Consider the following 15,567-nt stretch of genomic DNA (forward strand, 5'->3'; position numbering starts at 1 on the left):
CAACTCCTCCACCTTTATCTGCTGGTTTTAATACAATTGTTTTGTTTTCTTTTAAGTTTTGTAGAGCTACCTTTTCTTTTTTATTGAAATTAGGTTTGTTTTTTATACCTTTACATTTGTATTTCTTCTGAGCATGGCCTTTTATTTTTTTTCCAAGATGTTCTATATCATATTCTATTGCCTTTTCAAAGGCTTCAATACATGCTCCTTTGATATGTCTTGGGTAAAATGTGGATTTTACCTTCAAATTAGTGTGGAGGTCATTCTCTGTTTCTGATGCTTGATGTATGTCCTTTTGTTTCTGAAATAATTTTTTTAGGGTCAACTTCCGAGTAAACTTGTGTAAATCTATGAATGTTTGGAATTGGTCAATGTTATTGTCAGGGGCGAACTTGAGGCTTTTAGCTAGTATGATTACTTCATCCTCACTCAGTGTGTGTTTGCTCAGATTATGAATACCTAATTGTCAAATTTCTTTCTTTTCATCTTCAATGTTTGGTTCATTTCTTTTCTTCTTTGTACTTGATTTTCTTCCTCCTCTTTTTCCTCTTCTATATTTTCCAGCTCTGATGTACTTAGTTTTCTTTTTTGTGTGCTCATTTCTTCTAAATCTGGTGGGGTGTCTTCCCCTAGTAGTTCTATAAAAAGGTTCAAATTCTCCTCTGCTGTATCTGTGTTGTTATGATGATCCAAGGTTTTGGATGTGACATTTTGTTCCAAATTTTTCAGAATTGTCATTGATGTTAATTGTTCCTGATGGATGGCTTCTGTCATTCCTCTCCTGAAGCTTTCTCTCACTTGGCTGGTATCCAAGGCGCCTTTAATTTGTCTTTTAGGGTATTGAAAGTTGCTGGCTCTATATGGTTGATATGTTCTGTCTCTTCCAAATCTTGTTGGTAATGTTTCTATTAGAGGTTTTTTGTAATTTGGTGGTTTATATCTTCTGTGATCTGGCATGTATACTTCAACATTTGGGTCTAGTTCTCGTCTCTTGTTGGGTTCATTTATCATTTTAGAATAATAGGATTCTGTTTGCTTGTTATTGTGGTGCTTATAATGATACTGATTCATTGCTGGTTGGTTAAATGTTTTATTTGGCTGATTATGTAACTTCTTTTGCCTTTGGGGGATCCATGTCCTTCTTCCTTCTTTATAGTCCAATTTATCTCTCCATAGTTTATTTTTTTTAATATTGATTACTTCGTTTTCAATATTTATCAGTTTATTGTTGGTTGTGGATTCTAAAGTTTTGAAATCTTCCATCTCTGCAATAGGTTTTAATTTTTCTTTGATTATATTAATTTCTTTGTTGATATTTATCATTGAGTCACTCCGGTCCCTTATGATAAGTTCCATTAATTTTATGGAACAATCATCTAGTGTTTGTTCCTATTGATCTATCAGATCCTTACTGTATGGTACAAAAGTGGGGTTTTTAAACAATCTTAGTCCTCTAGGGACCAATTTATTTTCAATATATTTCTTTAGGGTGTTTGATTCCCACCATTGCTTTAGTTCATTAATCATAAGTTTTTACATTTTTAAAAAAAAGTCACAGAATGTTTCTGTGCTTGTTTGGTTTTCATGTTCACTTTAGTTATTATTGGGAATTGACTCATTTGTAAAAAGCTCTTCTAACCTTTGAACTCTTGCTTTTCTATTTGTATGCATCCTAAAAAATCCCTGTTGCTGCACTAGACACCTGGGAAATAATAGTGATCGTTGGGTTTTGGTATGGTGATGTTGTGCGCTCCTTGGGATTTTTATAATAATAATGTAGAAGTTCCCTGTTGCAGCTATAGACACAGGTGACAGTTCCCTTTGTCACTGGAAATTGGCGATATATGGGAATAGTTATTGTGTCTAAATAACAGCGCAGCAGGGAGTTTAATGACTCAATGTGCAGTGAGTGTGATAAAATAGTTTTTAATCTAGACACAGTGTGACAAAAAATAGAATATAAGTATAAAATATAAAATAAAATACAATCACATAATATCACTTATTAAATTAGACACAACACAAGTTTTAGAATGACTAAATACTACTGAATGGGAAGAAGGATTCATCCTAGCAAAACTGGATGTCAAATCCCTCTACACCTGTATTGATCACCAACAAGGAAGTAGAGGAGTAGAAGCGATCATGGAAACAGACCACAAGATAAGAAGAGAACTAATCACCTTTACACTCAAAAGCATTGATTTCATTCTTACACACAACCATTTTTGGAAAGCAGCTCCCACTATAGACAGGTTTGCGGGACTGCAATGGGGACTAAATTTGCCCCCAGTTACGCGAACCAGTTTATGGCAGAATGGGAAATCAGAAACATTTGGATCAACAACCAATACAGAGAACACATTTCTATGTGGAGGCGTTACATAGATGATGTCATTATCATATGGACAGGAGGAACCGACACATTTAATCAATTTGTGGAAACTATTAATTCAAATGACAACAACTTGGAATTCACTGCAATTTCCAGCTCCCACTCGATTAATTTTCTAGACCTGACCATATACATCGAAGCAGGTAAGATTCAAATGAAAACCTACATCAAACCAGTAGACTACGATCGGTTTATACCACCCACAAGTAATCATCACAAAAATTGGATCAACAGTATCCCGGGAGGTCAATTCAAAAGAATGAGACGAAATTGTTCTAACATTAAAACTTTTGAAGAACAAGCCCTCAATTTGAAGACCAAGTTTATGGATCAAAAATACAACACAGGAATCATTGACAAAGCATTGGAAACAGCAAGAACCACAGACAGAATAAATCTCCTTACATATAGGGACAAGAAAACTGAAGAACCATCATGTTTGAGATTCATTACTCAATATAGTGACCAACATATACTCTTAGAGAAAATTGTTCAAAAACATTGGCATTTACTCATGAGAGATGACTCTCTACAGGGATTCATTCCGAATAAACCTCAGTTTACATACAGAAAAGCAAAGAGTATAAAACAAGAACTGGTAAAGAATCACTTTCCGCCAGAAAAAGAAAACACTCTTAAGGAAGGAACCTGGTTAGGAGAAAGAAATGCAGGATTTTATCACTGTAATAGATGCATGGCATGCAAAACAATAAAACATAGAAGTATTGCCCCGACAATGGAAATAACCTCCAATTCAACCGGAGACACTTTTAAAATCAAAGACCCAATGACTTGCGATACAAAGGGCATAATATACTTAATCTCCTGTCCTTGTGGCCTACAATATGTGGGCCGAACAGCTAGAAAATTAAGCTTACGGATAGGTGAACATATAAGAAACATTAAACATAAACTAGATACACACAGTGTATCTGATCACATTGGTAAGATACATAATGGAGATCCAAGTGTCCTCACCTTCACGGCAATTAAGAAAGTGAAAACTACATGGAGAGGTGGAAATTATTTGAAACTAATGTCCCAAGAAGAAACCCGCTGGATTTATAAAATGAAAACCCTTACACCAAGAGGTCTTAACATAGATTTTGAATTATCAGAATTCCTGAAGGACTGAATCCCCAAGAGGAAGATTGGAACTGTAGATGATACCTACATACATACCACCCTGGATACGCCCAACTACTTCCGAACTTGGAAGCTAAGCAGGGTTGGGCCAGATTAGTAATGAGGAGGGAGACCACTCATGAATATCTGGTTATGAAGACACATCAAAATATGCAGCACCCTTTCTCCACAATATGGGGCATGAAGCTAGGAATGAAGACCAACTCGATAATATACAGACAAATACAGATATTGTATCTATATACACTCTCCAATCGGAATCTTTTATTTATTTTATTTTATTTAATTATTTAACTTTTATACAAAATAATTCCAGAATGAGGAAGCTAGAATGAATCATTCTCTTTCAGATATCTAATATCAATATGCCAATGAATTCTTTCATTTATCTACTTCACCCATGCATGTAGTTAGTTAACACAGAGGTTACCTGCCTAATTGTAATTTGTCCAGAATATTAGGCTTACAGACGTTCATTAATACATTATGTTCATTTATGCACCTCTTTGATGTATGTATTTGCCTAAATTTTATCTTTAATCATCAAAGATTTTAATAATCAATGTAGTAAGGAAACTCTTGTCATCTATTCCATAAATGAACGCCACTACAATTGGGATCTGGCAGGAGGACTAATTACTTAAAGAATATCTAAGTACTTAATGATCAGTCAATTATACGTCTGAATAAAAGGCTTCCCCCACCACCAACCATCTCCACAGCCCTGACGAAGCCCACACAAACACAAGCGGGTGAAATGCATTGGCCATGCCCCCCCCTCTCAACCTGGTTCACAGACTCCTGTCTCTAGCTTTCCACGAGGATCAGCGTGCATGCTCACCGCCGGCAAACACCGCCAAGCGAGACAGCACAACCTAGAGACGCTAGCGGAGGACAGAAGGAGAAGCCAGGAGATTGGGCGGCATTCACAGCACTACAGCCACACGTTAGTGTGGTGAGTATTTATCTAAGAACTGTTTGGAAACAAGGTAGGAAAAACGCTATCCACCTGTACCCATCTGACACTTTGTATTCAAGACAGGAGTTGCAAAACAAGGACTCAGAACTTCTTTGTAACTTTTTTTTTGCTACAAACACCATCTCCCCAGCTGACGAGATGTTGTTGTGCATAACATATCTGCGATCTATCAAGGACTTACCCTTTGCACACCGGAGACTGTAACACCCATTAGCATTTTAATATGTGATATTATGTGATTGTATTTTATTTTATATTTTATACTTATATTCTATTTTTTGTCACACTGTGTCTAGATTAAAAACAATTTTATCACACTCACTGCACATTGAGTCATTAAACTCCCTGCTGCACTGTTATTTAGACACAATAACTATTCCCATATATCACCAATTTCCAGTGACAAAGGGAACTGTCACCTGTGTCTATAGCTGCAACAGGGAACTTCTACATTATTATTATAAAAATCCCTAGGAGCGCACAACATCACCATACCAAAACCCAAGGATGCTCTCTGCATCTGATTCAGAAAATTACCAAGCATCACCAAGAGGGAGATTAATGTTGATTCTGTTTGAGATGTCACCACTGCAATCCACCAAAAATTTAATCTTTATTGTAAAGGTGTAGCCTTGTAATCAAAACACATGTCTTGGTGCCTTGTCTAAAAAGCAAAAAAATGCTGAACTTCAGCTATTGCTTAGTCCATAAACACAATACACCGGCACTCTCAAAATCCAACAAGATACTTGCCCACGTGCCCTCCACACAAAGGAGCTCATTCAGACCCATTCGCTAATTGTGGCCGCTTGCTCCCAGCATATTTAAATTTTGCAAAGTGACATCAAGGCAGCCGCTCGCTCTGCAAGGCATAAGCACGCCCACTATGTCTTGGCGAGCAATCACTTTGGCAATGTAGATGCCCATTAGCGTGTATTTAGATGCCCACTAGTGCACATCATCTCCAGGAAGTGTCTTAAAACATTGGTACATCGAGGACCATCGGAAGCAATCACAGTGCTTGTGGTTGACTCTACACTCCCGCAAGCACTGCGAGCAGTTCAGGCTAAAAAACAACCAAGTGACGTGTTCAAGGACACAACTTTGCTAATTATGCACACCCATTAAAGTACGTTCTGCGTTCAAACATCCACTCCCACATTCACAAGCACCTTCCCCTGTTACCACCCACTAAAGGCACATTCTGTGACTCAAAGTAGCTGGCAATCTGTGTACTACAAGTGCATGATTCCCTATCGCTAAGACTGGCTTGCGCACGGGCATTGCAAATTATATGCATGTGGAGATGGGCGACTATCGGTCAGAGTGAATGGCTGCAGCTTAATGAGCAGGTCTGATTCAGGTCCACTGTTCGGTGTCATAAATAGATCCACAAACAGTGGCACTGAAAGGACATTGTATTGAAAGAAATCATCCACTGCTCATATCTAGAGTAGTTTGCAACATTTCAGATTACATTTAATCTTTTGTCAAGGATACAGCAAAAAGATAAAAAAATGTCTTACCTTATAAAGAAATCACCACAAGTGCGCACCTTCTGTCCATCACTGGCAGCACGTCCTTCCCCGATGACATCACCTGTGCACATCCAAACTGACGTCCATACGTCAGTGCAATCACCTGTGGTCGGGCGGTTGCCTTGGAGCCAACACTGGGTAAAAAAACATATACCAACACCATCATGAAAACATTTAAGACAAATAAGTTATGAGCCAATAAACTAATAGTTCAAGTTAGGAGCTAGACCAACGAAAAAAATCTTATAAGCAAATATATAAGGCATCTTATAAGCATCTTATAAGGAAAAAGCATCTTGTAAGTAAAAACTTAAAGGACCCATCTATCAATATACGCTATTCAACTAATGAACAGCATCTAAAAGAAAGTTATTCACCACTATAGGAAACAATTCAAGGATAGTTGATCATTTAAGCCAAATGGCTTCACAGTCTAGCATTCCTCCATGTTTCCACTTGCAGCTGCGATCTTCTCTATCTCCTCTTCTGATATTTTGGGGGACAAAATCAATAATTTTGTATCTCAAGGAGGGTACTCATATGTACATGTATAATACAAATGGATTGGCAGGCGCTCACAATAACTGTATCCTGCAATGAAAGTAAGCAGTATAGCTCACCAACACCGTGCAACAAATGTAGGGTGTAAATGCACCAATGTCCTGAAAATAAGGACCGCAGCTCCTTCTTGTATAGGAAATTCTGGATCCCATGGAGTAAAGTTCTAATGCAGGCAAAGACAAAACAAGACAGGGCGCTCCATAGTGAATAAAGGATTTAATACATGAATATAAAACAAGTGACCATCACAGTAAGAGATGTGCTCATACCATGTGAAAAAGATCTGTGGGCTGATTACCACATGACATAAATAAATATGACCCAGGCAATCATCAACCATCATCCAGGGAACCTTCCAAGGACAAGATCCCCACACTGGAAGCCACCAATGGAAGCCAAAGTGTGCCGATGCCATGGGGACCAGGTTAGCCAGAGGAGATGCTGGGCAGTACACAATCATGTTACTAAGGCCATGCCCTAATTTGTTTAGTCAGGAGACTTTGTCAGAGGGCTGGCCTTAATGATGCAGAGCATCAGTCTTAACCTGGCACTAAACCAATCAGCCCATCCACTGGGTGGTCTAAAGGACATAAACAATTCACAGAATCAGCATGTGTATTGTAAGTCTGATGCATTAATTAATGTGTTCCTGCATGCCAATATCAGCCATCTGATTAGGGTGAACATGCTGAGTACATTCAGGAATGGTGTTATTTAAGCACGCCGTCTAAATCGCAGTATATATCATTGTCCTGATGAAAAAGCTAGATTAAAGTTTGAAACCTTGTGCAAGGATTGCTGCTCTCAAGTAAGACTGTCCTATTTTCTTGCGAGCACCTGGCTAAGTATACCAGTCGAGGGAGTGCCAGATCTTGCCTGTCTGACCCTCTGTTACTGTTACTACTTGACTGGCTGGATTAGGTCCTTGAGACGTTTGGGTGAAACACCAATCTTATTGTCATTTACTGTACATCACTGTTTATGCTTGCGGTTGTTTTAGACCGCCTACTTTGGTACACACGCTGACCTGGAGCCTCTGTTTTTTTATGTAATAAAACTTATGTCTATATTTGATGCATGATGTGGTGCCCCCTTTTTGTGCTCCAATATTTTATATATATATATATATATATATATATATATGTTTTTTATGTATATATATATATATACATATATATACACTGCTCAAAGAAAATACAGGGAACACTTTAACAACACAATGTAACTCCAAGTAATTCACACTTCTGTGAAATCAAACTGTCCACTTAGGAAGAAACATTGATTGACAATCAATTTCACATGCTGTTGTGCAAATGGAATAGACAACAGGTGGAAATTATAGGCAATTAGCAAGACACCCCCAATAAAGGAGTGGTTCTGCAGGTGGTGACCACAGATCACTTCTCAGTTCCTATGCTTTTTGGCTGATGTTTTGGTCACTTTTGAATGCTGGCGGTGCTTTCACTCTAGTGGTAGCATGAGACGGAGTCTACAACCCACACAAGTGGCTCAGGTAGTGCAACTCATCCAGGATGGCACATCAATGGAAGCTGTGGCAAGAAGGGTTGCTGTGTCTGTCAGCGTAGTGTCCAGAGCATGGAGGCGCTACCAAGAGACAGGCCAGTACATCAGGAGATGTCTAAGAGGCCATAGGAGGGCAACAACCCAGCAGCAGGACCGCTACCTCCATCTTTGTGCAAGGAGGAACAGGAGGAGCACTGCCAGAGCCCTGCAAAATGACCTCCAGCAGGCCACAAATGTGCATGTGTCTGCTCAAACAGTCAGAAACAGACACCATGAGGGTGGTATGAGGGCCGATGTCCACAGGTGGGGGTTGTGCTTACAGCCCAACACCATGCAGGACGTTTGGCAGTTGCCAGAGAACACCAAGATTGGCAAATTTGCCACTGGTGCCCTGTGCTCTTCACAGATGAAAGCAGGTTCACACTGAGCACATGTAACAGACATGACAGAGTCTGGAGACCTCAAGGGGAACGTTCTGCTGCCTGCAACATCCTCCAGCATGACCGGTTTGGCAGTGGGTCAGTAATGGTGTGGGGTGTCATTTCTTTGGGTTGCCGCACAGCATTCCATGTGCTCACTAGAGGTAGCCTGACTGCCATTAGGTACCGAGATGTGATCCTAAGACCCCTTGTGAGACCATATGCAGGTGCGGTTGGCCCTGGGTTCATCCTAATGCAAGACAATGCTAGACCTCATGTGGCTCGAGTGTGTGAGCAGTTCCTGCAAGATGAAGGCATTGATGCTATGGACTGGCCCGCCCATTCCCTAGACCTGAATCCAATTGAGCACATCTGAGACGTCATGTCTCGCTCCATCCACCAATGCCATGTTGCACCACAGACTGTCCAGGAGTTGGCAGATGCTTTAGTGTAGGTCTGGGAGGAGATCCCTAAGGAGTCCATCTGCCACCTCATCAGGAGCATGCCCAGGCATTGTAGGGAGGTCATACAGGCACGTGGAGTCCACACACACTACTGAGCCTCAGTTTGACTTGTTTTAAGGACATTACATCAAAGTTGGAGCAGCCTGTAGTGTGTTTTTCCACTTTTATTTTGAGTGTGGCTCCAAAACCAGACCTCCATGGGTTAATAAATTTGATTTCCAATGATAATTTATGTATGATTTTGTTGTCAGCACATTCAACTATGTAAAGAACAAAGTATTTAATAAGAATATTTCATTCATTTAGATCTAGGATGTGTTATTTTAGTCTTCCCTTTATTTTTTTGAGCAGTATATATATATATATACACACTCCTGCCTGCAGGTTGGTGCCTCTGTGATCATCAGGCAGGGGGTGCTCCTGTGATTTGTTGGGGGGCACCCAGGGGAGGCTGTTGTGATTATGGTAGATGGGGGCACCCAAGGGAGGGAGGGGATGTTGTGATTGCAGGAGGGGGCACCGATGGGGGTGGGGCTGTTGTGATCACATGCAGTTTGGTACTCTTGTGATTGCCTAGCACCTGTGAGAAGCAGCAATAACTCTGCCTCTAGCTGAGCATGTGCTGCTTTACAAACACTAGAGCCCACTTTGGTGGCCATTTTGGGAGGGATTTTTCTATGTTATTTTAGCACAACTGGTTCCCTTAATAAGGAGATATGCTCGGTCGATGGTCGGGCATCTCAGCAGCCAGACCAGCCCATCTTGGCATTGGCCCATTTCAGAACTGCCAGATGGCCAGTCCAGCCCTGGTACAATATAATATTTGTAAAAGTACTTTAAAAAGTGCTATCATTCAGAAAACTGCATCTTCATTGTGAAATCACACTGTAAGTTCCTTTGGCAGTCACATTGCATATTTTTTTTTTTTTCTGTAATGTATTACATCTATTTTTTTTGCAGTGTGAGATTACCCATCTTCAATATTCAGTAGGGAGTTGTGGTCAAGTTCTGGGGTTGGTCTACTCCTGGGGCTGATGCTCCACACAGCTAGTTTATATTGTATTTTGGCATGTCATGATGGCATTTCTTCCTTCAGATAAAGTCTTAAACAGCACTAATTAATATTCCAATAAAAGTATTGGCTGCAAATATATTATTCCAACAACAGTTAGAATATAAGCAGTGACATCAAGCAGGATAAGAGGGATATGATGTAAATAGAGGAACTAATGATTATCTGCCAATATCCAGTTAGCAGATCATAGCTGGCAAAAAAATATAAAGCAGTTCAAGCAAAAGCAATTCAAGCACTGGGTCTGATATGCAAGGATTGTAATTGTAAAGCTGCACACAGGCAGCTTTGCAATTGAGATCCTTGCAAATATGGTAATGCAGAAGGAGGTATCAAGCCTCCTGTGCATTAGTTATTCAAGATGCGATATCAAATGCAGCATCGGATAATCTGCATACCATCAGCTGGCTCCAGGGACCCATGGGGTTATGCAGCCAGCTGCCACAGTTTAGATGGAGAGGCCAGGAAATCTCCATCAGTCGATGGAGATCCTAGCTTTTTCCCTCCCCTGCAACGGTGGTGACACACCTGTATTTTGGGAAAAGGAGGGCATCGCCACCCCCTTCCCACCCCCAAATGGCTGCAGTCTTTCAATCACTGACAGTCTGCTGCCAGTTTATGTGCGGGCTCGCATATCCATTCTGCACATGCGCAAAATGGGTATGGTATTTCCGCAGATTCCCAAACATAGTGAATCTGTGTTCAGCAGTGCACTAGTGTGCACTGCTGAATTTGGCCCTCTGTTAGGAGTTAAATGGGGCTATATACCAAAGGGATTTTGCTGGATATCCCCTAAGAACACCAATTTTTGGAGAAATATCTGAAATTTGAAGTATATTTGTAATGTATCTAGGGGTATCAAAGCAGATATTTGTCATTTTTTACCATAATAGCAGCCCTTATAGCATATCATACTTGTATTTGGACTATGCATGCTCTGGAATGAGCATACACAAGTATGTACTAGACATGGTATCTGTCAAACACACTCAATCTTGGAAAAGCCCATAATGAAAAGTAGCAGATGACGGAATTGTCCTTGGGACTTCTCACCCACCCTTATGTTTTATATTAAAAATGAACAGGCACAGTTTAATGAATCAAGCACTACAGTGACCTGGACTGCTTCTTTTGTGACTTATGTGCTTGGTTTGTTTGGCCCCACAAACCAAGCTACCAATGGGGATAAAGTGGCTAACAGTGTTGTTAATAATTGTCATCCTCACTCTCATTAAAGTTAAAATCTTCATCACACAATATTAGCTCATCCCTTCTGGAACTTTAATAAATGTTATTTTTAAAAAAAAAATTGGATGTAGCCCCCTATGCAATTTACTCACAACATTCACAGCTGTGTATGTATATATATATATATATATATATATATATAATGATTTTAGTTTAAATAAATACATTATAAAGCAAAAAACTTAAGAATCTGAGCAGTGGCAGTTTAAAAAAATTGTTGATCAGATGCAACTCAAGCACCAAATGGATAGGCTATTTTGTGATGGTATCTGGAGAGGTTCTTTCTCCTCCGCTCCCAGTCTTCCCATACAAAATTCTAGAAGCACAATGATAAGAGATGTTTAGTACCAAACATTAATAATCCCTCTGCCCCCTTCCTGTACAGAGCTTATGTTTTGTGTGCTAAATCTCACAGGTACAATACTGGCATTACTCCGGTTGGTGGAAAGGCCCAAGGACAATTCCATCTTCCACTTTTTTTCTTTGCATTAAGTGCTGTTTGGGGCATTTCTGACTATCTTTTTGTGTATATGACAAACATTACTGTTATAGTTTATTAAATCCATCCTGTCTGCCACTGCAGTGCCATTCTCTTCCTAGACGTGCCATGTTTCTAATTGAACTGCCACAGCTGCTGAAATCTTCTACATGCAGTTGATGAATGATCCAACTCCCTTAGGCCTCTTGATTGTTAAAAACATTTGTTTCCTTATGTGCCATGTTGGAATTTGAACTGCCATAGCTGCCAAAATCTTTGACATGCTGTTGCTGAATGCCAAATATGTCCAGAAATGTATATGGCCACAGACAGAATCCCCTGCATGCCCCTTTAATTCTGAAAAATATTCTTAACCACCAAGTTGATTTTGTGTGCAAAACATGGTACATGTTGTGCACCCATGCTCTCCACTCCTCCCTCAAAAATTTGCTTCAGAATAAAAAAATGAAATTAAATTTACTATAAATCAACCCTTCCCTTCCCTGCCTTCAACTACATAAATACTCTAAAACTTGCAAAATCAATACCAACACACTAAAGTTAATCCATATCAAAAACCAAAAAACACAGGGTTGGCGCATATCTCTTACATATATGGACAAGTTATCCTACAGAAAAACTCTATTTGTTTTTTATATATGGTACAAGCATTTACTTTTTTGAAATAAATGTTGTTTTGATTTTATTATGCTATGGAATATGTTCTCTTTATTTTTCCTGTATAGCGTGGGAAAATTGATGAAGTAACCCCATAAAAACATGCCCTGTTGTCATTGTTTGTGGATGAAAACATTTTGCCTAAAGTAGTTAAATTAGTGCTAAATTTTTACCACCAGAAGAGGTACACCTCTTGTATTTGGGCAAACATTTTTGGTAATGGGATCAATAATTACTGATGATATTGCACTAGGAGGCACTTTTTTTCTCATCTTTTTTACAGAAATTAATCTGTTACTGTCTGGACAAACAGTCAACTGGAAAATAGCACCAACCCCATAAAATAGGGGAGTGTGACCCATTTGGTATAATTTTCATTTTCCAAAATTGGAACCTTATTGTGTTTAAAGGATTGAACTGTATATTACCGAACTGAAGGGAATAGCGCCATACACCACTTTTTTGTTTAAGTTTGTTCAGCTAGGTGTACAGGCAGCATTTTTCCTTTTCTGTTTGTGTTATGTTATCACCTGAATAAATTAGTTTTTTTTCTTGAATGGGAAATAAAAAAAGAATAGATGTTTGTCAGAATAATTTAATGAGGAATCAGTTTTCCAAACAGAATAAAGGATGATAATTTATATGATAAATTTTGGGATATTGAGAGAATACTAACCAAGGAATTGAAAACATGCTGAGTCATTGCCGGCCTGGAACAGTATATAAAAGTTAATCAAATTTCTAGGGGTCTGAGAATTTAAAAAAATAACTAGTTTTGTAAGTAATAATGATCAATTTCTTAAGGAATGGGATATGATCCTACATGATTGCTCAATTAAGCTCATGTAATTGAGCATAGGGAAAAAAGAGAGATCTCCTGTTGATAGCAAAAGATCTTAAAATGAAGAAAACACATTTGGAAATTTTGTAAAATAGTGAAGATTATAAAGTGAATGAAACAGTCCTAGTGAAGAAATTAAAGAGGAAAGAGGTTGAGGTAGTACACATCAAAGAAAATAAATTCCTTAGAGACAAATCCGACTACCAAAATGGTAGAATAAAGAAATGGAATTGCAATACAGACAGAATGCAGTATAAACCAAGAGACCGTTCAAATCAAAGGAAATATAGGGAGTTGAAAACAATCCCCAATAAAACAAATTATGGACACAAGAGACATCCTGGGATGCCCAAACATGTTAATATTGAGAAGAAATACAGATTCATATCCCTGAGTCTTTTGGAATCAGATACTGACACTGATTTTTTATCTCAAGTAGCGTCAGGTTCAAAAGAAAGAAACAAAAGAATTTCAGGGTGCCAGGAAACAGTCAAAAGATCATCACTTCTAAAAATAACACATTTAGTAGACGAGGAAGGAGGGGGTGCACTAAACGAGTATAAGAGGAGAAGAAACCTACAACAGTCCAAATAAATCTTAAAAATATGGGTATTTTCAACTTCTCAGGCCATGACTTAACAAAAGTAGAAGTATCTCTACTAAACAAAGGTCTATCTTTTGCCCCAACAGTACAACCCAATGGCTTTCAAGTATTTAAAGACTTAAATAAGTTTGTTAGAAAACTCACATTAAAGAGACACTTTATTAGAAAAGACTCTGCAAATATTAGGAATTTTGAGAATTTATCCAAAACAGGTTTACGATTACCATCAAAATACTACCCATTGGAATCTAGATGTAGTCAGATCGAGATGTTTTACGAATTAGTGAAGAAGGACTTGGGCCTAGAGGAAAAGGCCCTAAAAGAACTTAAGAATAATAATCACATTGTCTTGAAACAAGCAGATAAGGGGGTGGACTAGTTATTATGAATAGGACGGATTATGAAAAAGAATAACTAAGGTTATTGAATGACACCTCATCATATACTAAATTAGATAATGACCACACAGTTAAGTATGTAGAAGAACTAAGGATAGTCCTACTAGAGGCACTAATAGAAAACATTATTAACAAAGATGTATTAAAATTTTTAATTAAAAACACTCCAGTAATTCCAATATTTTATTTCTTACCAAAAATACATAAGTGTCTAAAGAATCCCCCAAGAAGGCCAATAGTGGTGGGTATTGATTCACTGACAGCCCTCATCTCAGAATATGTAGAAGTGTTTCTTAAAAAATATGTTCAAAGGTTAACATCATAACGGCTGTTATACAAATTCTTGAGAATTTAGAGTGGAACACAGAGTATTTTGGGGCTACGATTTACATTCAATAGCTGTATACATCAATAGACCATAAAAAAGGAATTGAATCCTGTAAATGTTTTTTCCTGCAAGATCCAGATCTTAGTGACCCACTTAACGATATTATTTGCAAGCTAATGGATTTTATTATCACTCACAATCATATTACATTTTTGGATCAATTTTATTTGCAAATATGTGGGACAGCTATGGGGACAATTTTTGCACCCAGCTTCGCTAATTTGCACATGGGAAGATGGGAAAACAATTTTATCTATGGTGATACTTCTTTTAAGAACAATATTGTTTATATCAGCTTTATATTGATGACATTTTAATTATCTGGAATTGAACAGAGGATGCTTTTAAGGATTTTATGAATTTTATTGGGGTCAATTCATATAATTTATCCTTACATTTAAAATTAATAAATGTGAAATAGAGTATCTAGACTTGGTATTGATGAATGTGGATTGTAAGATACAGTACATACAAAAAGCTATATAAAACCAGTAGATAACAACTCATATGTACATTTTAAAAGTGGACATGCTACAAAGTGGAAAACAAATATACCATATTCCCAATTCTGTAGAGTAAAAAGGAATTGTAGCTTGGAGAATCAATGTGAGGTTCAATTGAAAGTATATGTCGATAGGTTTAAAGAGAGAGGCTATCCGGAAAAGTTATTAACAGAAGCCATAGCAAGAACTCGGAATACAGAATGTGTACATCTTTTACAATATAAGACAAAAGAAAAAAAGAAAAGTGAGGATGTCCTTTTTATAACTACATTTAATAACAATGAAAAATTATAACGTAGGATTCTTAACAAACACTGGGGTATATTGAAGA

This window comes from Taudactylus pleione, unplaced genomic scaffold, assembly GCF_031769625.1.
Source record: "Taudactylus pleione unplaced genomic scaffold, aTauple2 ptg000005l, whole genome shotgun sequence".
In the NCBI taxonomy this organism is placed as follows: Eukaryota; Metazoa; Chordata; class Amphibia; order Anura; family Myobatrachidae; genus Taudactylus; species Taudactylus pleione.